The sequence below is a fragment of the Diospyros lotus genome, chromosome 9 (assembly GCF_014633365.1).
Source record: "Diospyros lotus cultivar Yz01 chromosome 9, ASM1463336v1, whole genome shotgun sequence".
NCBI lineage: Eukaryota > Viridiplantae > Streptophyta > Magnoliopsida > Ericales > Ebenaceae > Diospyros > Diospyros lotus.
The window spans coordinates 20,661,111-20,686,626 of record NC_068346.1 but is presented as its reverse complement, the minus strand read 5'-3'; the positions used below and the strand labels follow the sequence as shown (position 1 = coordinate 20,686,626).

At 37.3% G+C, this 25,516-nt stretch overlaps 1 protein-coding gene across 2 annotated transcripts in view; it reads left to right on the top strand.

Moving 5' to 3' along the window:
- Nucleotides 1-22,283, top strand: part of LOC127809911 (uncharacterized) — an 86,445-nt gene extending 64,162 nt beyond the window's left edge. The window contains exon 5 of one of the 2 annotated variants that reach the window (XM_052349087.1): nt 22,266-22,283. The gene's annotated coding sequence lies outside the window, so the exon portion shown is untranslated. Of the gene's footprint in view, nt 1-6,308; nt 6,325-22,265 lie in introns of those variants that run through there. The other variant, XM_052349086.1, reaches the window with a different exon arrangement.
- Nucleotides 22,284-25,516: the final 3,233 nt, after the last annotated feature.

Genomic DNA, 25,516 nt, shown 5'->3' with positions numbered 1-25,516 from the left:
CACTGGACCCCACATTACTAGACTCATCATCAATCGTAGTCTTGCCTTACTTGGAATCATGCAAACATAAGTGAGATATAAAGCCTAACAAATAATATAGAATTAAATGGAAACAAGAGTAACAGGATCCAATCATAAATGATGATAACATCCCCGCTCATGCATACATAAAGAGGCTAAGTCAAACCACAATGTCTATGAATGGAACATAAGATGCAAGTTCCCATAATACCACTTAACATAATCATAATATGGGATGTAGGTCTCACACAAGTTCGACCTTATGGCCCACCGAAGTTTGACATGAGTCTGGCTTTAGAGCCCACGAGAGCTTTCGATTTATCACTGTAGGGGATATCCCAGCGGATTTGATCCACAGCGCGTATTAAGTATCACATGTAATTCTCAAAACCGTGCCATACATAACAAATACATTGTACTCCACACAAAACCCATGCATAAGACCACTTATAACGACATGCACAAACCAATTATACTCACATAATAATGATTGAAATGCATTGGGTGTACACAAATATAAGGACAACATGTTTCATGAAGAATAGAAAAAAGATTTTCAATCACATCTAGACATATTTTGGAACTAAAAAGAAACCACCCAAGACTCGGCCAAATAATCAAATTCAGTACAAAATTGAAGCTTATCGAGTCTAGTTTACAGCGCAACAAATGGATCTCGAATCCGATTTTTCTACTAAAAGTTATGCTCAAAACAGTAAAGCATATACAATCTAAAACGAGAAGTCAACTTTTAAAACCGGGAAGTCGAAGTCGACTTCTTCATCACTTTAATCGATCCGCATCTAGACATATAGAGTCAATTTTCACTCTCAAAAGTCAACTCCTGAGACCCAGAATGAAACGGACGAACAAAACGCTTCCCAAAATCAGCCAAAAATTACATAGTTTGAAACCTAACCAAAATACATCATTTATTTGAGGATTATAGGGTGAAACAAACCCTATTTTGAAACTCAAGAGAGACCAATAAGATCAAACAAGAGAAGAGAGAAATTTATATAAAATTCCACATAGCTCCCAATACCAGCTCTCTCAATCTGTTTCATTCCTTTTTCCTTCTTTCTCCTTCTAAGCTTCTTCATCTTCATTCTTTGGTTTCCAAGATCAATTCCAGGCATAAGTTGACCCAAAACTTGGTCTCCAATCTATGGACATGATCAGCCATCGATTCATCCCTTAATGCAATAGACAACAACTTGGATTTTCTAGTGGAAGTAAAAAACAACACAACAACAGAAGTTGTGTTTCCTTCTGCAAAACCTTTGGCTTCTTCCGCTATATCCCTCTACTTTCCCCCAGCTAGTGCTGTCTTCACCTTCTCGTTGCCTATTTTATCCCAAGTTAAGGACAATTCAGCCTGTTTTGGAACCAAAATCCCATCGAGAGAATGCCTTTTCTCAACCTCCAGCTTCGTTCTTACTATCGGTCCAAGTTCATCAGCTTTAGGGCCAGTTTCCGTAGAGCCAATATAAGATTGTATAGATCCTTCAATCAGATTTACCTGATCCCATGTTGTTCCATCAACATCTCTATCTCTCTGTTTCTTCTTCAGTGCTTCCAATGTTAATTCTTGGAGCCTGGCACTATCAACAGCATGCTTGAAGGTCTTGGGCTGAAGCATCATCACCATTGGCCTCAACTCTTCGTTCAAGCCAATTATGAAGCTTGAAACAAAATAGGACTCTGTTAAATAGGGGTTATGATTAAGCATATGTTAAATAGGTGTTATGATTAAGCATCAAGGTCATCAGCTCTTCAAACCTAAATTGGTATTCCATCACCGACCCTACCTGCCTGATTTTGTTGAACTCCTCCACCACATTAGACAAGCCCCGATCTCCAAACCTTTCCTTAGGCTACCCCATTTTAAGGGATTCCTCTTGGTTAGAATTTCCGCGATAATCATTAAAGAATTCCATGGGAAAGCTGTAATGATACTTCTTACTTAGTATCATTGCAAACTCTTGCAGTTGCTCACGTAACATATGACTGAAGTCCTTGCTCATATCATGTACCACACTTCTTGTTTCCTTGTCCAATTTAGCTTATCCCCTTCTTATATTTCTTGTTGTTTCCAGCTGAAAATGCAGCCTTCTTTTGTTGCCATTAAGACTCCATTTGTCTCATGCATGAACTACTCCCCATGGTCGACTTCTCACCAATAGAACACTGCAAAGACCAAGGAGCAGGAGTTATGTACATCCTTCTATTTTGCCTCTTGTTCCCTTTGCTCACAGCCTCAAGCCCCAACCAACAAGGAGCTGGATAAGTTGGAAGAATGCACTGAGAAAATTCATTATCAATTCAAGCATGGTCCCCAATCTCTTACAAGTAGCCTTTATATAGGCCTTAGCTAGCTGTTAACTGATTCCTAACAGCACCCATGTGTTTCTAACAACTTGTAAAAATATCCTAACAAACCATTGCAACCCTATTACAATGATGCCCATCTATTGTTCCTTGGGTCATGAGAAAACATAGGTTAGAAAATTCAAGCACTCAAATGATTGGTACTTTATCTTAGATAGGTTTTATATGCACTCCATGGGATTTAAAACAATTCATCTTTGGGAGAAAATGTTGTATCTCCCCAGGTAATATATTCTAATCTCGTATCTCTTTAAATTTAAATGTTTTTGTTGATTTGGTTTTCAACCTTGACTGTTTGCCTTGATTACATATGTGATTAAATATTGATTATTTCTATTTGCTGATTATTAAAGCCTTGAAGATGAAATCGCCTTTTGCTCATCAGTATGAATTGTTTTGGATATGACCTTATGGTGCTAATTGAGGTACGTCTGTACCTGTGAAAATACATGCTAAATTATATTCTAGTGTCTTAAATGAACTTGCTCATCGAGTGATACGTCCTAATGTTTTGATGACGAATTTTGCTGAGTGTATGATTGATAAAATTCTTGAATTAGCTTGTTCGTCTTCTACGGTTGATGTTTTGGAATGCAGTGAAGTTATGCTTATCGTTTTGGATGATCTTTGCATTATGATGAAAATGATTGTTTGTTGACTAAGGTATTTCTGTACCTAAGTGAATTCATATTTGATTGAATGTTCATGATTTGCATTTAGACAATTAAGTGGAAAATCTTGATGTTTTGATGAGGTGGTAGTCAAATGATTGGTTTGCCTACAATTGTATTAGGTTATAGGTAATATTTTTCACTGTTTTAAAAATCTTTATGAGTGACGATGTTTGGTGTGCTCATGAGTGGCACAATTCTATGTATCTAGTTTATGTGATTTAAATTATAAATGCATTAAGCGATAGGTTGATTGAGCTCTCTTGAGTAATGATAGGATCGATCAAGTGGTTAAATCTGTTTTAAGATTACTTGAAAATGTTTGGGAAACTTGAAACCTGCTTGAATATGTTTCTTGATTTATTTGGGTACACATGAAGTGTATTCAATGATAGGATCGATCAATTGAATATGTTTCTTGACCGAGTGTCCAATCCTTATCAAGATCTTCTCTTAGGATTATTTACTTGCTGCAATTCTATCTCTTAAAATAAAATTAATGCATCTAGGAGTTATTGAATATGAGTTTTGATAATATGATTGAATGTTTGAAAATTGCTTGTCCCGAGAATATATGTTATTGTGAATGAATTTATTATTTGTGTATTTGAGGATAAAGTAGTTGTTTTTTGTGCAATAATATTTTGTGATAAGTTCTCGTAGGAGTGAATAAATTGTTCATGGATTAAAGTCTTGAAATGTGGATTTCAAGTTCATCCATACAGTGGTGCATATTTCCAGCAAGTATCATAAGATACTCGATTAAACTGTGAAGTTAATTGAGTAAGTGTGAATAGATATAGGTCTCTATAGAATATTAGTCGAGTAATGGGGAAGTGTTACTCGAGTTGCTAAGATAGAATAGATATTTCTAAAAAAAGCTCGAGCTTGTCACTCAAGTGTCATAGGTCTAGAATCCTAGTGCTTAAAAACACTTTAGCTTTTGATATATTAGTTCAAATTTTCTTAGGCTTGATTTATGATTTTCAATTATTTGCTTTTGTTAATTAATGTTTTCCTAAATTGTCAGGATGACATATTTGTATGTGCTTATATGCAAAGACTGATTAGCAATTTTGATTCATCATGATGTGAATGCTAAATTCTATTAAGCCTTGAGTGTTAATTGAATTTGTGGCTTATTTGTAGGGGAAGCTTATCCTCTATTTAAATCTATCTAAGGTTTGATTTCTTAATAAAATAGTTAAATATTATGTTTGATCAACTTGCTGTTAAGTATATATATTCTTGCAATATTTGTTAATACTTAATCTTAGAATGAATATTTCAAAACAGGGAGAGAATTCCTTATTATTTGTATTGCTTCCGTATGATTGTCAAATAGTATTCTCCTTCTCGAAAAGGATATTAAGTGCTTATATCTTTTAAAGAATAAAATTCTATTTCACTCTTTCATAAAAATGGGACAATCTTTTTCGGAAGATTGATATTTTCAGGGGGAGCCTCTCTAGTTTTAAAAGTGTGCTCAAACCTTCTTTTTTTTTTCCCTTAAAGATTCATTGAGCTAATGACAATAAACTCAGTGAGAGTTTTGTCTCTTGATAGCTTATTCCTCAAAAAAATGAAAATTTCTAAAAGGGGGAGAAGGTTATTCTCTTGATATTCACATGCTTCATGCGGTATCAAACTTCTTATCTTTTTTGCTAATGACAAAATGGTGGAGAAGGTTTAGTGGAACATTTGTGGTGGATGATCTCTTGAATAGGGGGAGATTGTTGAGTTTTTTATTCTAAATGTTTTGATGTTGACTGCATTTATGCCAAAACTTTAATGTCTTATCATGTTATGTTCTCATATCTTATTAATATCTCTTGTATTATTTTATATTAAGGATAATGTTAAGTTTATCTTGATAAGATATATGTCAAGGTTGCTTTAGTCAAGAAACGTCTATAGGTTTATCCTTTAGTATGTTCTATCTATTAATATTCTCATATGTGCTAGAGTGTTTTAGCCATATGTTTTATTGATGTGTTTCTAAATGCCTTTCTTTGGAGTTAATTCTAAATATAATGCATCAGTGTTTTGCTCTTGATATGCTAAGTATTTTATGTGGCAGCATCACCCAAGGTTTTAGAGTAATGTATTCTATATTTCATAATTGATGTTTAAGTGCTAGACATCAAGATTGTTAAGTAAATGATCGTATACTCAAGTGATGGTACTTGAGTTTTGATTTGAAAGATTTATATTGTCTTATACTTCATATTAAGGTTGTGCCAATAACCTTACTATGTTTTGCTAGTGATTAATCTTGCTCATTTTTATGTGCCTATTATATCAATAGGTTGCTCTAGGATTTCATGGGATATCTTAAGTATCCTAATGCATTAGTGTCATGGATAAATGTCATATATCCCCATAACACTTAGAGTTAGCTTAAGGTTGGGTAATATCTTAGGTGCTCAAAATATGTTGAAGCATCGTTAAATTCAAAGAGCGATGTGCTTTAGTTGCTGCAAAAAAACATCTAACATCTATGCTCTTGAACATGTATGTATATATGCTTGGGCAAGTGATTCTATGTTATAAATTCAAAAAGCCTAAGTTATTTATTTGATATTTAATATCATATTCTTAAGGCTCTCATTGTTTTGAAATTTAATAGAACATTTGAGACTTTATTAGTTGAATGCTCGTTACTTTCATTCTTGTATTTATAGGATTGTTGATGTCAAGCAGCATTTGGTTAAGTTACTGAAAATTCATTCTCTCGGGCTTTTAGTCGAGTAATGGTTAATCACTCGATTAAGAATGAAGTCGCATCTAAGAGGTGCTATCTTAAAACATCTAGAAATGATGTATGTATTCCAATGAATTTTTCCTAGTGTTGCTCATGTTTAGGTTGAATGCATTTGAGTAATAGAACTCTAAAGTTTATACCCTTCAAGAATTACTTGAAGTTTGCATGAGTAGTATATGTGTATTATGCTTATAGCATAAAAATCATATATGCTTTGATCTGCTTATACGTGTTCTTGTTTTTATAAGAATGATTGAAAAATCATGATGCTTTAGATGGCCTATATCATAGATATAATTCTTATCCATGTTCAGTAACATATTTTGTGCTCAACATTATGCAAATGCTTTCTGAAATACCATGAAAAACAGTTTCATTTGAAAATCATCCATGGATTTGAATGTGCATTCTCCTTTAAATAAATCTGTTAGCTCTAATCTTTTGTGAGAGGCTTTTGATAGTGAACACAGGGATATCAAAGAAAATTATCTTCAGGAATCTTGAGTTCCATCCATCAGTCAAGAGGAGCATATAGAAGAAGAGGTAACCATTTCATCTTCTTATGATAAACTGACATTATTGATAGGATTAATGAATATGAAAAACTTTTTTCAAATGAAAATTTGTTAACTGTTTTTAATGATTTATTTTCTTAATTTGAAAAGCTTCGAATGGATAATAATTTTCTTAAATCTCAACTTGAAATATTGTCAAAAAAAGTAGAAGCTTTAAAATCAAATGATACTAACAAATCTTTAAGAACACGTAATCGAAAATTTTCTAGGAATGTTAATAGGAACAAATATGCCAAGTCAAAATGTAACACCCCAAAATTCTCCTCAACTTTTATTTACATCATTGGTAGCAAAAGAGTTACAAATACACACCCTGGGGCTATCTTACACACAACTGAGTCTAATCAATTACAACATCGACACCTTGCTCACAACTCGCCCCCAAAGATCTTTTCGGTCGGGATCGCCCTGTACACACAGCCACTTAAGACCGATGTGGCACCATCCCACTCCCAATATCAGCTTCCATACTTGGAATGATGTTAAAAACAAGGTGAGCCGCAAGGCTAGCAAGTATATCTGAAATAAAAAGGGCACAGGAGGGAATTAAGGCGAGACATAATTATCATACCCATTACATGAGAAATGACCATGCTATGATTTATAGCCCCGTATACTCATATTATACTTTACGACATCTTGCATCTATGTGTATTACATATAACCATGCCTTACTATACCACATTGTGGCCCATGCCATGTCTCAAAACACGTTATACACAGTGCAATGCTTTACCATGCTTGACATTCATGCTATGATATAGACTTGATCGACACACAAATGCTCATACCACGTGCACTTATGTGCACTCCACAAGCCAAATGTCTATATATAAATATTCCATGACACAGTCCTTTTATTCATTTGCTCACACAACATGCATCAATGTGCATTCCATATGCCATGTTCATAATAAAGATACCATGTTAACATGCTATTCTTATTAGTTTTAGAAGCTGTAAAAGTTTCAAGGGTTAGCTTTTTACCTTGCTATACCAAGGAGCAAGATGCTCCATCTTGGAATGTCCGAAGAAAGGCATTTAATTTTCCTAGCTCCTTTGAGTTTAACTAAGTAGGATCAGCCTCTATGGAATCCACTTTATCAGTTTCTTCTCTGGAATCTTTATTGGATAGGTAGCTTTGGCGCTTTATATTTTTGAAGCCTCCAATCCTGCTCAAGACCACTTCTTTCCCGTGCAATTTGAACAATGTTTCCCTAGTGTGTCGTGGCCTTTTGCAAAAAGTGCACCATTGCCCTTCACGATTAGGTCCATGATTCTAAAATCCAGATTTCCAAGGGATCTAAACTCCAGGTTTGCCAGGCTTGATTCCTCCTCCTCCCTGTTTGCTAATCATTAGTTCTGACCCTTCGTTGTTGTGTTCTGTAAGCATGGCGTATCTTCGATTTTTCTCACTCCTGATGATGGCAAACACTTCGTTTAAGTTAGGGAGTTTATCCTTACCCAGGACTTGAATCCCCACTTGATCAAATTCTAGATTTAGTCCGACTAGAAACTCAACTATTCGATCTCTCTGAACGATCTGATTAAGAGTAGCAACATCCTCTTGGCATACCATTTTGATAGCTTGATAGTGATCAAGCTCCAACCATAATCCTTTCATCTGGTTGTAGTACTCTGTCACTGTCAACTGCCCTTGCGAGTTTATCTTTGTTTTAACTTCAAGGATCACCGAAGCATCCTTGACTCTTGAGAAGGTTTGTTGGAAAGTCTCCCATACCTCCTTGGTTCTGCTTAGGAACATAAAATTCCTACCGATCTCCGGCTGCATTGAACTCCACAGCCAAGACATAATCCGTGAGTCTTCCACATCCCAGGTCGTGAACACTAGATCTGCTTCCTTTGGTGGAATTCCACTTAGGTGATTCCCTTTCTCGCGTCCTTTGAGGAGAGTCTTGACCAGTTGAGCCCATTGTACGTGATAATTTTAGTACTTCTGTCATTTGTTTGGAAATTGAATTTTTCAACATTTAATGTCAGATTTTAGTGTCAAAGATCTAGTGGAAGGGCTCACATTGATGTACAGCAAGAAGGTATGGACAAAACTGTTACAGATCAGGTTTTTGTTTTAGTAATTAACCCTTATTTTTATCATGCAAAAGTTGTTGACAAAATTGATATTGCTGTTAGTGATTCTATTTGGCTATGGTTTTGTGTGTGTGTGTTTTTTTTTTTGGTACTCTTTCATGAATAATATGAAGCCTAACTCTTTTTTTACAGAGTGTTGTGTCAATCTGATATCATGATTTAAAAATTTTCAATTGGATATCACTGTTTCATTTGCAGTATGCTTAATCAAGAGAAGAGATGCCAATCTCATTAATGTTAAAAAAATTGGGTTTATCTGTTTTTAGCATTCTAGTGGTTTTATTCATGTCAACAAGCTAGTACTATCATATTTTGTTTGTCTTGTCATATGGTTCTTTTTTTAGTTTGTAAATGCAAAAAAATGCACTTTATGTTATTTTTTTCTCATAGAGCTGAAAACTGCCTCAGTTTTCTTCCAACTCCGCATCTAAACGTTTTTTTATCTCAGCGGATGTAAGTTTTATGGAAGAAAAATCCTATTTTGGTGATTCTTATCCTCAGGGGGAGACTAGTTTCTAGAAGAGGAAAACAGGGATTTGTCTCTTCCTATTTTTCCCTCTTCCTCAAATCATTCTCCTGCTTCTCCTTGGGATATTCCTCACAAGTCACTAGAAATGATACATAGAGAACAACATCAGTCTCCTGACTCTCCTCCTTGTCCATTAAAGGTTTATTCAAGAAGAAAGACTCCAAATACTCAACCTACACATGCTGAATCACTGAAACTGAGTTTTGAATCTTAGAATTCTAATGATGAACTAGCTCAACAAGTGCGGCCTTCTAATCCAGCCATGACAGATTCTAACTCAGGTGTCAACTCTCAATCTGAAACTAAGTTCAATGACCTAGATATCCCTATTGCCTATAGAAAAGGAGCCCGGAATTGTACCAAGCATCCTCTCCATTTGTTTAAGACCTATTCTCATTTATCTCCTAAACATAAAGCCTTCTTAACCAGCCTTGACGCCATACCTATTCCTGAGAATATATCTGAAGCTTTAAGTAGTGAGAATTGGAAGGATGCCATGAAAGTGGAGGTGGCATCTCTTGAGAAAAATCGGACCTGGGAGTTGGTTGATTTTCCAAAAGGAAAGCGGTCAGTAGGATGTAAATGGGTATTCACAGTCAAGTACAAATCTGATGGGTCTTTAGAGAGGTATAAGGCTAGGTTGGTGGCTAAGGGGTATACTTAAACCTATGGGGTGGACTATTTAGAAACTTTTGCCGCTGTAGCAAAAATGAATACTGTGTCATGAACCTAGGGTTCATAATGGACTGAAATGGACAATCGGAAAGATTCGATTGAATTAAGGTTAAGAGCAGAATGTATTAGAGGGAAAATTGAAGAGGAATGGGGAAGAAATTAGAGAGAAAATGAGGGAGAGCAGAATAGAAAAATGAGAGGGAGATTGTAGAGAAATTGTAGAGAGAGAATCAGATTTCAATTATCAATTCAAGCATATCCCCTTCCTACAGCTGAGGCAATATATATAGCCTCACTTAGCTACCAAATAAAACTCTCTAACCAACTAAGCTACAAGGCAAAAAGGGAAATAACAGAATAACAACACCCATGTGCTGTAACCAAATTACAAAGATACCCCCTAACCATAATTGTAACTCAATTACAGCTTTGCCCCTATAATACCCAAGATCGTGACAATTTCCCCCCCCCTTGAAATGTTTCTTGTCCCCAAGAAACTTATTACCACCTAGCTGTTACTTCTTTATCCAATGCCTATCTTCACCCATCGGTTTCTTCTTCGCTTTTCTTTCTTCTTATCTTGTTTTTTCCTTTTCTTTTGCCTTCTCTTTTCTTTCTCCTCATCAGCAACAACATTATGTCTTGTTGCCACACCAATTTCAGCCATCCGCCTCTTCCTTAGTGCTATCAAAAATGGTTCCAAATGTGCCGTCACTCCTACAACCCCATCCTCCAACTCTTCTTGCTGCAAGGTTACCTTTGCTTTGTCTTGTGTGCCCGTGCCAATGACATACATGTGAGATGTTCCAAGCAAGGTGTTCAGTGCAATCCTTTGTTCCTTCTCTTTAGGCTCCTTATTTTGCTGTTTCAAGAGATCAATGGCATCAGGAGTCTCAGCTCTAGTGGCAGTGCTTGAGAAGTTGCCAACTAATTGAGTGTCATCCTCCACTTCCTCCTCCCCAATCACTTCTTCCATGCACTCCTCAGCCCTTTCCATAGCCAAGACCAAGGGAGCAGTACGTTTAGACTCCTCCATATCTTCAGTAGGGGCCTCCTTAAGTGGAAATACTTTTACTTGTTGGTAGCTGGAGTACACCAAGGATTTACTTTCAGCAATCTTGTTCTTCTTCGGCTTCTCCATTTTAAGAAACTCTTCCTTATTAAAACTTCCATGATAGTTATCAAAGTATTTGGTGGGAAAACTATAATGATACTCCTTAGATAGTATCATTGCAAACTCTTGCAACTTCTCACAAAACATTCGACCGAATTCCTTGCACTCTTCGTGTATTACACTTCTTGTTTCCTTGTCAACTTGGCTGATCCCGTTCTTCTTTTCCTTGTTGCTGCCCACTAAAAATGCAGCCTTCTTTGGCTGCCATTGAGACTCCATTCCAGCTGAAAAGGAAGCTTTCTTCTGCTGCAATTGAAGGCTCATCTGCTCCATGTATGCACTGCCTCCCCTAGCTTCACGAGTAGGACACCCTACTGAAAATGCAGCACTGTTCCGCTACAATTGAGGCTGCTCTCTTGCATGAAAATTAACCATTGAAAATGCAGCATCATTCAACTGCAATTGAGACCCCATTTCAACTGAAAATGAAGAATTTTTCTGCTGCAATTGAGGCTCCCAGGGTCTCCAACATGCACTGCGCCCCTTAGCTGATTTTTCACAATCAACATACTTTGAAGACCAAGGAGCTAAATACATACTGCTCTTCTTCAAACAAGTTATCCCAAAATTCAAAGCCAAAATTAACCTTTGTTTACCTTACTAGCAGCCTAGGATTTGATTGGAATTACCACCTGAAATTACTGCTTCATTAATGAAGTCGGACCGCAAAAGAGCGCTAGAATTCACAGCCAAGAATCACTCATCCAAATTTGCCTTCCACAATCCACTCCCAGCTGCTCCAAACTTTGCTGGAATCAAATACCAAAATTGCTGGGCTTCTTAGTCGAGATCCAAGACCTATTCCGCCACCTTCAGAGCCATCAAGAACTGGTCGGAGGACTTGCCTAACGTACTTCACCTCCCAACGACAAACAAGAATTTTCAAACTTCCGTCGAGCCGGCTTTGATCACCCTTGAAGCCAATTGGACAGTGCTACTGTGGGTTCTCTATTGCTGAATCACTCCTAGGAGCGGCCGAGAATCACCGACTCTAAATCTTCAACCAAGATTGCTTAATCTTGGACAATTGCGATCGCTTTGGGTCTGCTCGCATCGCCTCGGACTTGGTCCACTTCACACCTGTCACTTCTGGCCAGCTTCGTCCTCAATTCCGACCCAAAATTGTCGGAAATTTGTTTGGATGTTAAACGCAACTAACACCGAAGAGTGTTGGAATTCAATTGCAACCAAAAACCCGTCGTCTCAGCTATCAGCAGAGAAACAACCTCTGGGTATTGCTGCTATCTATTTCGACAGCCAAAATTCCAGCTTCGAAGCTACCACCTGCTTCCCTCTCAATATTCGAACAGGAGGGCCCAGATTCAAGGCGACAATCGCCTCACCTTAGCTGCCCAGGGAAGTCGCCAACCCAATCACCGTCCCCTACTGGTTGCGACTTCTATTTCCATGTCTGACCCAATCTCTATCACCTACCAATTTCGAGTCCGACAGTGCCTTCCTTGAGCGATTGTGTTGCAACTAGCGAAATTCTGCAAAATCGAGAATCGATGGCTGCAGTTTCTTCAAAATTCTCCTGCAAACAACTTTGAGGATGGGAAGGCCTTACTCGTATGGGAATTCCAATAAACTGGAACTCCCTTAGGAGTCGCCATACCGTGCCTACTCCAGCTGCCCAATTGTGCCTCCAAAATATGAGCCCAACCGTTAAGAATTTGTCGGAATCACAATCGGATCTATTTGGCCAAGTCGCCTGCCAATTCTGAATCGTTCGGCCTGTTCGTTTGCAATTTCTAACCAATGCTCACTGAATTCACAACTGAGGGTCACTGCTGGCTTAGCCTTCAAGACTTGATTGAGAATTGCTTGCTCACTTGTATCTGCCGGAATCGCCGAATTCTGCAACTCATCCGCTTCCACTAAGAGTCGCTTGAATTTGCTTTTAATGACCGTCTTGCTCCGCTTCGAATCTGGCTTGCTTACTTCAAATCTGTTCGGACACTATTGATTTTCCAAAACCACAGTCAAGGAATGATTGCTCTGATACCAATTTGTCATCAACTTAGGGTTCATAACGGACTGAAATGGACAATCGGAAAGATCCGATTGAATTAAGGTTAAGAGCAGAATGTATTAGAGGGAAAATTGAAGAGGAATGGGAAGAAATTAGAGAGAAAATGAGGGAGAGCAGAATAGAGAAATGAGAGGGAGATTATAGAGAAATTGTAGAGAGAGAATCAGATTTCAATTATCAATTCAAGCATATCCCCGTTCTACAGCTGAGGCAATATATAATGCCTCACTTAGCTACCAAACAAAACTCTCTAACCAACTAAGCTACAAGACAAAAAGGGAAATAACAGAATAACAACACCCATCTACTGTAACCAAATTACAAAGATACCCCCTAACTATAATTGTAACTCAATTACAGCTTTGTCCCTATAATACCCAAGATCGCGACATACTATATTAGGGTACTATTGTCCTTAGTAGCTCACTACGATTAATCATTACATCAATTTGATGTAAAAAATGCCTTCCTATATGGGGAGTTAAGAGGACAAGATATATGGAGATTCCCTCTGGGTTTGGGTTGCAAATTGAAGAAAAAAATGTTGTATGCAGATTGAAAAAGGCCCTTTACGGGCTGAAGGAGTCACCTAAGGCCTGGTTTGGGAGATTTATCAAGGTCATGCTCGGGTTGGGCTTCAAACAATGTCAAGGTGACCACACCTTGTTTATGCATCACTCGGTTACAGGTATAATAATAGTGCTTCTTATGCATGTTGATGACATTGCTGCAACCAGAAACAACCTAGAAGGGATGGATCGGTTAAGAGTGTGTTTTGCAAAGGAGTTTGAAATCAAAGAGCTGGGAAAATTAAGGTACTTCTTAGGTAAAGAAGTAGCAAGATCTAAGGAGGGGATTTTTATTTCTCAGCACAAATATGTACTTGACCTATTGAAAGAAACCGACTTACTTGCAGGAAGGACTGCTGATACTTCTATTGAACAAAACCATAGGATTGGGGCTGATCTTGACACAGGTACAGTTGACAAGGGCTCGTATCAAAGGATGGCAGAGAGACTTATCTATTTGTCACATACTAGGTCGGAGATTGCCTATGCCGTAAGTGTGGCCTGCTAATTCATGCATGATACTAGGGAAAGTCATCTAAAGGCAGTACAAAAGATCCTTCACTATCTAAAGGGCACACCAGGTAAATGAATTTTGTTTAATAAGCAGGAAACCTTAACTTTGGAAGCTTACACTGATGCAGACTATGCCAGGTCTCTTATGGATAAAAGATCCACATCCGATTATTGCACATTTTTAGGGGGGAGTCTTATCACTTGGAGAAGTAAAAAACAAAATGTGGTTGCAAGATCTAGCGCTGAGGCTGAGTTTAGAGCTATGGCTCTAGGTGTTTGTGAGGTATTGTGGTTAAAAATTGTGTTGAATGATCTGCAGGTTAAGTGGACAACTCCTATGTGGCTTTATTGTGATAATAAGTCCGCAATCAACATAACCCATAACTCGGTTCAACATGACTGGACCAAACATGTGGAAGCAAATATTTTGACGAAAGGATTATCAAGCCAAGTGTTTCACAAACTCTTGAGCAAGATGGGAATGTATGACATACACTCACCATATATTCCTAGCTTGAGGGGGAGGTGTTGGCGGACGGCTACTTCTTTCTTATTTGTTCTGCTTTCCTAATTTAGTGCACACTGATATTATGCACAATCAGTGTGATTGATTTCCTTAGGTGCTCTTTCCTTATTTGCTTGATTGCTTTGTTAACATTCAATTGTATATTTCTTTCCTTTTGTATATATTTCCTAATGTAATCTAGAAATCATCTAATTAGGAAAATTCCTAATTAGACTTAGGAATGTTGCCTATTATGATAGGCGTGTATGTGTATATATCGACTGTTGCTTTAGCCTTAAAAAAATGAGATTGGAGATTATTTTTTTCATCCTTTTGATAGTTCCATAGCCTTAGAAAAACAATCAAACCATACCTGGGGGGACTATTTAAGCCCATAAAGGGCTTTCTTTAGTTTGCATACCTTTCCTAAAAAAGCTTTGTCAAAACCTTGAGGGGTTCCATAAACACCTCTTCCTCTAAATTCCCATGCAAGAAAGCATTCTTCACATCAAATTGCTACAACTTCCATCCATAATATGTTGCTAGAGCTAATAGGATACGCACAATTGTCATTTTGGTCACGGGTGCAAAAGTTTCTAGGTAATCAATACTATACATTTGAGTGTATCCTTTAGCAACTAGCCTGGCCTTATACCTCTCTAGGGTCCCATTTGCATTATATTTTAGGCTAAAAACCCATTGGCAGCCCACAGGCTTGACCCCCTTTGGCTTAGAAACAATGTCCCACGTTTGATTTTTTTCCAAGGTCTGCATCTCCTCCTGCATTGCTTGAACCCAATTTTGATCTTTGAAAGCCTCACTAACTGTCTTAGGAATAGGAATGGCATCCAAGGAAGTTAGGAATCCTTTATGTTTTGAAGACAAATGATGATAAGAAATATAATTAGCCAATGGGTGTTGAGTGCAGCTTTAATGCCTTTTTGAAGGGAAATAGGCGGGTCTAAATCACTAGCAACAGAATTAGGCAGTGAAACAGAAGGAGAGTAAGTGATTTCAATACCTGGATTTGGAGAGGGTATAGGTGCTAGGGGAGGATCTGGAATAGGCTATTGCTGTTGTGTTCGCATCTTAAAAACTTAGGGAGACCCTTTGAATCGAATCGGTGAGGATGGTAGCAGAGTTGAAGGCTACTCTGCTTGAGGTTCTTGCTGATTCAGCTCATCAAAAGGAAGAATAAATGAATCATGGATCTGAGAATCATGAGGCGTGTCCAAAAGAGGTAGGTGTCATGTGTCGCGAGATAAGGAGAGGGTGTTAGTGTAATTGGGCTATACTAAGGGTAGTAAGTAGTATATTAGAAAGTATGCTTTAAGGAGTTGTAAATTGTTTGTTGCTGCATTAGGGAGCTAGTACATTCCCAGCAATAGTAATCTGTTATCGTACATGGGATGGGTGGGATTAGCTATATATATGAGTTGATCATTTCTCCAATAATTAATGAATATTCTCGTAAGTTTCCATTCTCTCTCTTGTCTCATCTCTCTCATATTCTCTGTCTCCCTCTTTCTTCTTCTTGGTCACCATTCTTGATTGTCCAATTGATCGAGTAAACCAGTTAAATTCTCGGGAGCTGACATTTGGTATCAGAGTAGTGTTCTTAGGCATCGACAGAATAGGAAAAGGTTATCCATATGGCCGAAGGAACGAGGATGAAACATATGGAGTCCCAATTGCAACAAGTGGCTACAACAATGATGGAGATGCAAACAAGAATGGGGACTCTTGAATCCTCGATTGGAGCAGGGGTGGATGCTCGGATTGATCAGGCCATAGAAAGGTGGCGGGGTGCGAATCGTGAACAAAATGCTCTGTTTCGCGAGCAGGTGATGGAACAGATGCACCAAATCATGCGAATGTTTGCATCCCAGTAGCCGGTAAGACTTTCACCTGACTTTCTACAGAGGGAGAGGTCGAAACCTATTCTTCAAGGAGTAGGAACGAAGCGTCAACCATTAGGAATGTTGGAATTTAAATTTGAGGCAGAAGGAATTGAAGATAATATAAGGGAGAGAAGACCGAGAGCTCAAGCTAATTGTTACCAGTCGAGCTTTTCGGTACCCAAATTGGAGATTCCACTCTTCAATGGGGAAAATCCGAGATGGTGGATAAGGAGGTGTGAGCATATGTTCACCCTGTATCAGGTACAGGAACAATAGAAGGTCACCTTGGCCTCTGCTTACCTGAACGATATGGGTGACACGTGGTTCCAGTGATGGATCGTAGTGAAAGAAGGCAGCCCGTTGAATGAGTTCGCTGACGACTTATGTGAAAGGTTTGGAGACAGGAGTATACGAGATATAATTGAAGAATTCAACAAGCTCAAACAACTGGGATCGGTGCAGACCTATCAGCTCAAATTTGAGGACTTGAGGTCTTTAATGTTGGTACACAATCCCCATATGTCAGAAGAGTATTTTGTATCGAGTTTTATTAGTGGTCTCGGAGATGAGGTGAGACCCATGGTGAAGATGATGCAACCGACGACAGTGAGATAGGCTGTGGAGAGTGCGAGGTTGCAAGAAATGACGATTGAGGCTCTGCTAAAGAAGCAACTTAGCCAAGTGAAAGGAGTGATTTTTGGAGGGTGGCAGTTTGGTAATAAGACTTTAGGAAGAGAGATGGGGCACAATGGAAAGGGGTCCTAGCATTAGCTCTTGGAGCCCTTAATCTGATAAATGGAGGTTAAATGGAACGGAGACGCTAAGCGAACCTATGTTATAGGTGCGGAGATAGATACTTTCCTAGACATAGATGCTAACACCAAATCCTGTTACTGGAAAGGGAAGATGAGGAAGAACTAGCGAGACCTTGGAGGTGGACGGAGAAGATCAAGGAGAAATCTCTCTCCATGCAATGAAAGGGTTAGCGCACAGCAAGATCATTAAGGTGGAAGGTAGAGCTCACCATTGTCAACTAATGGTACTCATTGACAGTGGAAGTACCCATAGCTTCCTGGAAGAAGGTATGGCAAAGAAATTAGGGTGTGAGGTCTTGAACTCTCACCCCCTCTCGGTGATAGTGGCCAACGGAAATAAGGTTTTAAGTCAATCATCGTGTTTGGGATTCTGCTGGGAGATGAATGAGGAAGAATTCGTGGCAGACTTGAGATTGTTGAAGTTGGGAGGCTGTGATGTGGTTCTTGGGGTGGACTGGATGAGGGGAGTGAGCCATTAGCTTCGATTTCAACAAAATGAAGGTGACCTTTGAGAAAGAAGGAAAAAGAAGGGTACTCAAGGGCAGTCAAGAATTAGGGCTGTGCAAGATGATAACAGGAAAAAGACTCTAGAGGATGCTTAAGAGCAAGTTTTCTCAAGTAGAGTAGCTGTTCTCTATCCAGGCCTTGGGAGTCATCGAGGAAGGACAGGAGCTAGAAGGCGAATTGTCAATTAAAGTGAGCAGCCAACCACATGACCAGTGGAAGGTACACAAAACAAACTCCCTTAATATGCTATTAATTGAATTCAAGGACACCTCTTTTCCGAACCCAACTCCCTTTCTCCTAGACGGTTCTGTGACCATACCATCAATCTCAAGCCCAATTTCGAGCCAATTAATGTAAGGTCCTACCGTTATCCCCCGAAACAGAAAACTGAAATAGAAAGACTAATCAAAGACATGTTACAAAAATCGATCATTCAACCCAGCCATAGTCCTTTTGCGTCTCCCGTGCTACTTGTAAAAAAAAAGAATGGTTCATGGAGGTTTTGTGTTGATTATCGACAGCTCAATGCCATAACCATCAATGACAAGTTTCCCATACCCATTGTAGAAGACTTACTTGATGAGTTGAAACATGCATTTGTTTTCACTAAGCTGGACCTTAGAGCAGGTTACCACCAAATACGGATGAAGACTTAAGACATCCCTAAAACCGCTTTTAAAACTCATCAAGGGCACTACGAATTCAAGGTAATGCCCTTCGGACTCACCAACGCCCCAGCTACCTTTCAAGCATTGATGAACCAAATATTTGAACCCTACTTGCGTGAATTTATAATTTATTTTAGTATTTTTCAATGACATTATTTTGATTTATAACCCCTCATTTGCCAAGCACATACACCACTTGAAAACCACTTTTGAGGTCCTTAGACTCAATAAATTGTATGTTAAAGAGTCCAAGTGTGCCTTTTCACAGAGTCATGTGGAGTATTTGGGCCATATAATATCTAATGCAGGGGTAAGCACTGACCTTAGCAAGGTAGTAGCCATGGTGGAGTGGCCGAACCCTCAAAATGTTAAAGGATTAAGGGGATTTTTGGGTTTGACTGGCTATTATCGGCCGTTTGTCAAGGATTATGGCATAATCAGCCAGCCACTAATAGAGTTACTGAAGAAGGAGGGCTTCCAGTGGAATGATAGGGCCGATGAGGCCTTTGATAAACTTAAGAAGGCTATGAGTGAGGTGCCAACACCAGGACTGCCGGATTTTGACAAACCATTCGTGTTGGAGACTGATGCCAATGCTTCTGGAGTTGGGGTTGTATTGGTCCAGGAAGGTAGACCCTTGACATTTCTCGGCAAGGGCATTAGCGCCTTGACATCTTGGGTCAAGCATATATGAAAAGGAACTATTGGCAGTGCTGATGGTTGTAGATAAATGGCGTCACTACTTGGAGGGGAGTAAATTTGTGATCAAAATAGACCACGAGAGTTTGAAGTTCTTACTTCAGCAGAAACTACATACTCAGTTGCAACGTATGGGGATGACCAAATTAATGGGATTGGATTATGTAATCCAATAGTGGTAGGGAAAGAAAAACCTAGCTACAGATGCATTATCGAGGTGCTACGAAGAAGGGTATGCTGCTGCCCTCACAGTGGTAGTTCCATATTGGCATCGTGAAGTGGCTTCGAGCTATGAAACGAACAACAGCATTCGGGAGCTTTTACAACAACTAGTGGTGGATCCTAATGCCAAGCAAGGGTATACCTTGACCAATGGTCGCCGTCTCCATCTCCATTGCGGCCTCCAGCTCAGCAAGTCTATCTCTGATTTTGTTACAATAGAGAACAGATTTTGTATTTTGTTACAGTGTGTTAGTTGAACAGATTTTGTTTTTTATTCATCCAACATTATTTTACCTAATAGTTATTTGTTAACATTGTTGGTATCAGATTGTTATATGAAAATGATTTGTGAATTAGAATTTATTTAGTTTAATTTGAACAATGGGAAGCGATTTTGTTGACATGATTGGTAAAAATTTGGTGCCATAGTTTTCATACTTTTTATAACCATAGATTTGAAAAGTCCCTGCCAATTGGCCTAACTACCTTTATCATTCATTCGAAAGTGGTGTCACCGTGTTGGAATGAATCCTGTGCCTCTTTTAGTTGGTTCCAGGTTTCTATCTTCCCGGAGCAAATCTGAGGGAGCATCTGAGAACAGGGAAGATCCTGTGTATAATTTGGCTATGTTCTATAGATTTTGTTCAAAAAATGAAAGTTAATGTGTAAAGGGATCTAAATAAATTGTCATGATTCTGAATGCTCAAGTTAGAGATGATGTTTAATATGAATGCTTTATCTTTTGAGTTTGAAGCTGTCAATCATCTTATTATTGGAATTTTCTGGTGCAAGGCCCAATGTTTCGTTACAGAGATCTTTTTCTTGGATTTGAGGCATGTCAACAGTTACCAACTTTGGTTAGAACTTGCATTTCATGGTATTTTCTGTAGAAAAAATCTATGATATTGAGTGAATTTGTTCTTTATAAGGTACAAGTGCATGTGATTACCATGGATGGCATTTCCTGTAAAGAAACATGTCTTTTTCCTTCAAACTGTTGCCCTCACATGCTCCCATATTCGATCGGTTTCTTTTTCAATTAAGCTTCATGGCATCTAATGGAATATTTGTTCGTACAATTAGTACAATAATGCTGCCTGCTGCTGCTATTGTCTTATGCTTGTCTTCCCTTCTATTAAGACATCTTAAGAAGCTAAGCGGCAACTATTTATAAATATAACCTTTCTTTGGTCTATTTTTGAAAGCAGAATGTAATGGGATTAGGATTAGATTTCCCATTACATTCTTCGAGCAATTATGGAGAAGAGATGGCCCACTGATTTCATCTCCACAACAATTCAAGAAATACCAAAAATGGATTGATAATATGCTTCAACCAAAAAGCCAGAGATCATTTGTTAAATGCCTCGTCCTATGCATCATAATGTGTTTGCTAAACAAGGCTCTTAGGGAGGGATAAGCGTCAAGAGGTGATGATTGACAACAGCCCAATGAATGAAGGGATTCCTTGATGACAAAGCCAAGCCACCAACCCTTTTGGGGATTATATTAAGGGAAATAAAGGGCAAAAGAAGAGCTGTCTGCTTCAGCTTTGTCTCATCATGTTAGGTCCCCTAACTTTACAATCTAGTTAACAAAGGACTAATACTCGCAATACATTAACCCTATGGTTGACCTTTACAGGTTGGCTGATTAGGGTGGTTGGAAAGGAGTTAGGAATTAGTGAGCACAATGACCATGCTTAAAGAGTAGCATAAACTCACTTTACAAGTAGAAAGGAAAAAAAGAACAGACTCTGTGCAAAAATAATATTCATATATATATGTAACAAAATCATATTAAGTAAAAAGAACTCCATTAGTGGTAGTCATAAATTTCATATACTGTAAATTTGTCCACCGATGCATAAATTAAGTTTTGGAACTAACGATCTAAATCCTCATTGCTCATGAATAATACATATCGAGCTCTAATGATACGAGAGACATGAATTTTAACTCGATAATTATTTAATAAAAGTCTTTTAAGTCTACCCAAGTCTGTGATAAAATGGTCGAAAGGAAGCAGCAAGTCTGTGCTATGTTCTCATTACTAATTTTTACTACAAATCCACAGGATGTCTTTCCTTTCTAGTCACAGCATCAGCATGCTTGAATGGAGTAGGCCATCCAAGTATGTATATTGTTTATATACATATATGTATACTATTTATATACACATATATATATAAAGTATATATATGTATATAAATAGATGATAATCAGTTAATTATATATTATCATAATATATATATATATAAACATATGATAATCCATTAGTTATATATTATCATTACATGTGGGATGCTGGGCAACCCAATGAAGGAGATGTTGCTGTGTTTGAAAAGATACAACTGCCTAGAAAAATTAACTAGAATAGTAGAAACCACTCACTCTGTAATCTACGACTTAATTAGGCATTGATCTAGCAGTTAATTTTTGGGAGTTTGCTAATCCTATTAATAAATGTAGTTCCAATTTCATGTTTGAAAACAACTAGGTGGACATACAACTCCCTCATTGGCTTCCCGTCTTTACCCTCATGAAGCTTGCCCCCTTGCCTCTATACACTCCCACAAGCAAACCTCTTTTCATCCATACACCATTAATTAATTGGAGTAATTGGATTTTTTTTTTTTGCTTTAATTGTTCACTGACTATATAGGCTTATAATAATTATTGGTAGTTAAGCTACTCATGAACTGAAGGTTGGTCCTTTTTCAAATTTCAGGTCTTTGATTCATTTCATTAGTTTCTTGCTTTACCAGCTCAAAATTTTCTCTGTTGTCTTGCTATTATGGATGAGTACAAGAAATTAGATTGACTTTATTACTGATGTTTGTTAATCTAAATAGAGGTACAATGTGCAATGTGAAATAATTTCTTTGTTAATCTAATATTGTCACCCTTCTCATTTCCCTTGCAGTGTTTTCAAATCATTGCGTTATTTGAGATTGTATTTGCATCGTAAGAGGTATGTATATCCTGTGAGTGATGGGGATTTTATCACTCCCTCCGGGTGGTGGGAGATCACCCTAATTTATAGGTATAGAATATTAGTGAATATATATATGTACATTAACATTGTGTATGTACATACCCCGTGAGCGATGGGGATTTTATCACTCCCTCCGGGTGGTGGGAGATCACCCTAATTTATTGGTATGGAATATTAGTGAATATATATATATATGTACATTAACATTGTGTATGTACATACCCCGTGAGTGATGGGAATTTTATCACTCCCTCTGGGTGGTGGGAGATCACCCTAATTTATATGTTTATTTTTCCTTTATGTTTAGACTGTCTAATGGATGTTTAACAACTTTTATAAATTTTACGTTAAACTTGTACCTTACAGTTTTTGTAGTTTCCTTTATTAGTTTTTTTAATAGGAATAATTTTTTTATATTTATTTTTAATTAGTGTGACGGATAGGAGTTGGATGCAATTAGATGACAGACTTTGTGACCAATACTTGTATTTTATTGTATAGGATCATCATTATGTAATGCAAGAAAAAGAGGTCGAGAGAAAACAAAGAATAAAATACTAACATCTTTGGCTCCTGGTCAAAAATTACCATTGGAATTCAATAATTATGGTCAAGCCATTAGATCAAATGCTAATGTGTTTGCAAGTCATATTGGCAAGATTGTTAAAGTATGTGAAGATGCACCAATTTCTTGCAAGCGTTGGGAAGATGTTCCACAAGACAATAAGAATAAAATGTATTCATATGTACTGGTAAGATTAATAATTATTCTATATTATTCTTATATGATATTGTATTAAATCGTTCTTCATAACTTGTAACGTTTCAAACAACTTTTTCTTTTAACTTGTGTAGGAGAAATTTGAATTTGAAGAAAACGAAGTAAGAAAAAATTAGATCTTTAGAAAGATGGGAAGGGCTTTTGCAAATCATAGATATAGGTTGAAGGCTGACTATGTATATGACAATGATGATGATCGAATTAAGTTTGCTCCAACAACAGTCGACCAAGGACAATGGAGACAATTTGTCACTTGGTTGAGCTCACATGAGTTTAAGGTATTCTATACCCTTTACTTTTTTTATGCACAAGTCATTTTAATTATTTAAAACATGATTGTTGTATTTGGTCTTACATATAGGTTTCTTGTGCTCGTAATAAGTTTAATCGGTCAAAGCAAACAATGACTAAAACTACAGGCACTAGAAGTTTTGCTTGAGTTAGAGCTGAACAGGTATAATTTAAGTTATTTATACATCTTTCTCATTAATATTTTTTTTTGTTGATTAACTTGTCTATTTAATACAGGCTGAAATATTAGGACACGAACCGTCTGCATGGGAAATGTTCAAGGTGACACACGAGAAAAAAGACGGGTCAATGGTTGATTCTACGTCAAAAGAAAAAGTGGTAAATTTTATTTTAAGCAGTTTATGTTGTTATTGTGATATATATTTTAGTATTATGTTACAACATATCTATTTTATTTATTATCAAATTTAAAGAGAAAATTTAATCTTTAGTAACCCAAAAAGCTGAGGAAGAACCTTCTCAAGCTATTAATGAAAATAAAATTTTCTCTAAAGTAATGGGAAGAGAAAGACATGGATGTGTTTATTTGTGAAAAACTTATAGCTAATCTAGAAAGGGTTGCAAAGAAAATCAAAATATTAAAAAGAGAAAAATGTTCTCTTAAGGATCAAACAAAAAATCTAGAATCTGAAAATGCAGCTCTTATTGAACAAAATGAAAATTTTCAATCTCAAAATTCAACCCTTACTAATCGAAACAAATTGCTTGAAAATGAGTTAAAGATTCTAAGTTAGTTTTATCAAAAATTTTTGGAGCTAGCAAAATACTAGATAATATCTTAGAATCTCAAAAAGGAGATACTATGATAGAACTGGTTAGAGCTATGTTGAGAAAGACCATAAGAATTTTGGAAAACTATCAAAACCTAAATCCAAACTAAAATTTGATTCTAAATGTAAATTCTGTAAGCGCCATGGTCATAGAGAATTATTTTGTCCAAAGAAGATGAATATTCCCTTTAGAATAACCCCGGCCGAGGAATTTCTTAACATGTGGGAAATTAACTTAGAGAATTATTTTGTTATGCGCGATATGGCCTGAAAGATTAAGGAAGTGTTTACAAGGCAAAGAGAAAGAGCAGGTCAAAATAGTGAAGTGACTTAAATATAAGGTAAATGCTTATGAAATGTAAATAAATGAAATGCAAATGAGGAAATTAAAAAGGCTTGAAGGGGCTAAAAATTTGGGGGATAAAAATTAAATCAATGTGAAGAAAGTATAAAAGGGACCAAAGTTGGAGAGAGAGTCATTTTAAGGCGGTGGAGCATCGGGAGAGTTCTTCCAACACTAGGGTTCTTCTCCTCTTTGGTTTTCTTCTTCTAGTGGCAGGTATGGAGTTCAAGGAAGGGTTTCAAGGTAAGAAATTCATCATGTAGCTCATTCCCTAGCCTATAACCCTGTTTTTCCTCTGTTTTGGGGATAAAAAGAAATGAAAATTTCTATATATGGCAGCCTACAAGTGGTGTTAAAGGTAAAGCAAGACCAAGGATTGTCAAAGAGCAAAGCTAAGACAAGTTCTACTCTTTTTTTTTTTCCTTTAATCCTTTGGTTTTGGGTGTAAAATCTCAAGTTTTTCAAAAAAGCTTTTATTGGGAGCTATGTGGAATTGTTTGTAAATCTCTCTCTTTTCTCTTGCTTGATCTTGTTGGTTTCTCTTAAGTTTCGAAATAGGGTTTGTTTCACTCTATAATCCTCAAATGAATGATGTATTTTGGTTAGGTTTTGAGCTATGTAAGTTTTTGATTTATTATGGGAACTAGTCTGTTCGTCCGTTTTCATTCTGAGTCTCAAGAGTTGACTTTTGCGAGTGGAAGCCGACTCTGTATGTTAAGCTCTCGGTTGGATTAACTAAAGTGATGAAGAAGTCAACTTTTTCTTCCAAAAGTCGCATTTCTAATTCTAAAAGTCGACTTCCCGGAAGTGGACGTCCCAATTTTAAAAGCCGACTTCCCATTTTAGACCGCGCATGCTTTACTGTTTTGAGCATAACTTTTAGTGAAAAAATCAGATTCAAGATCTGTTTGTTGCGTTGTAAACTAAACTTGATAAGCTTCGATTTGGTACCAAATTTGAATTATTTGGCCGA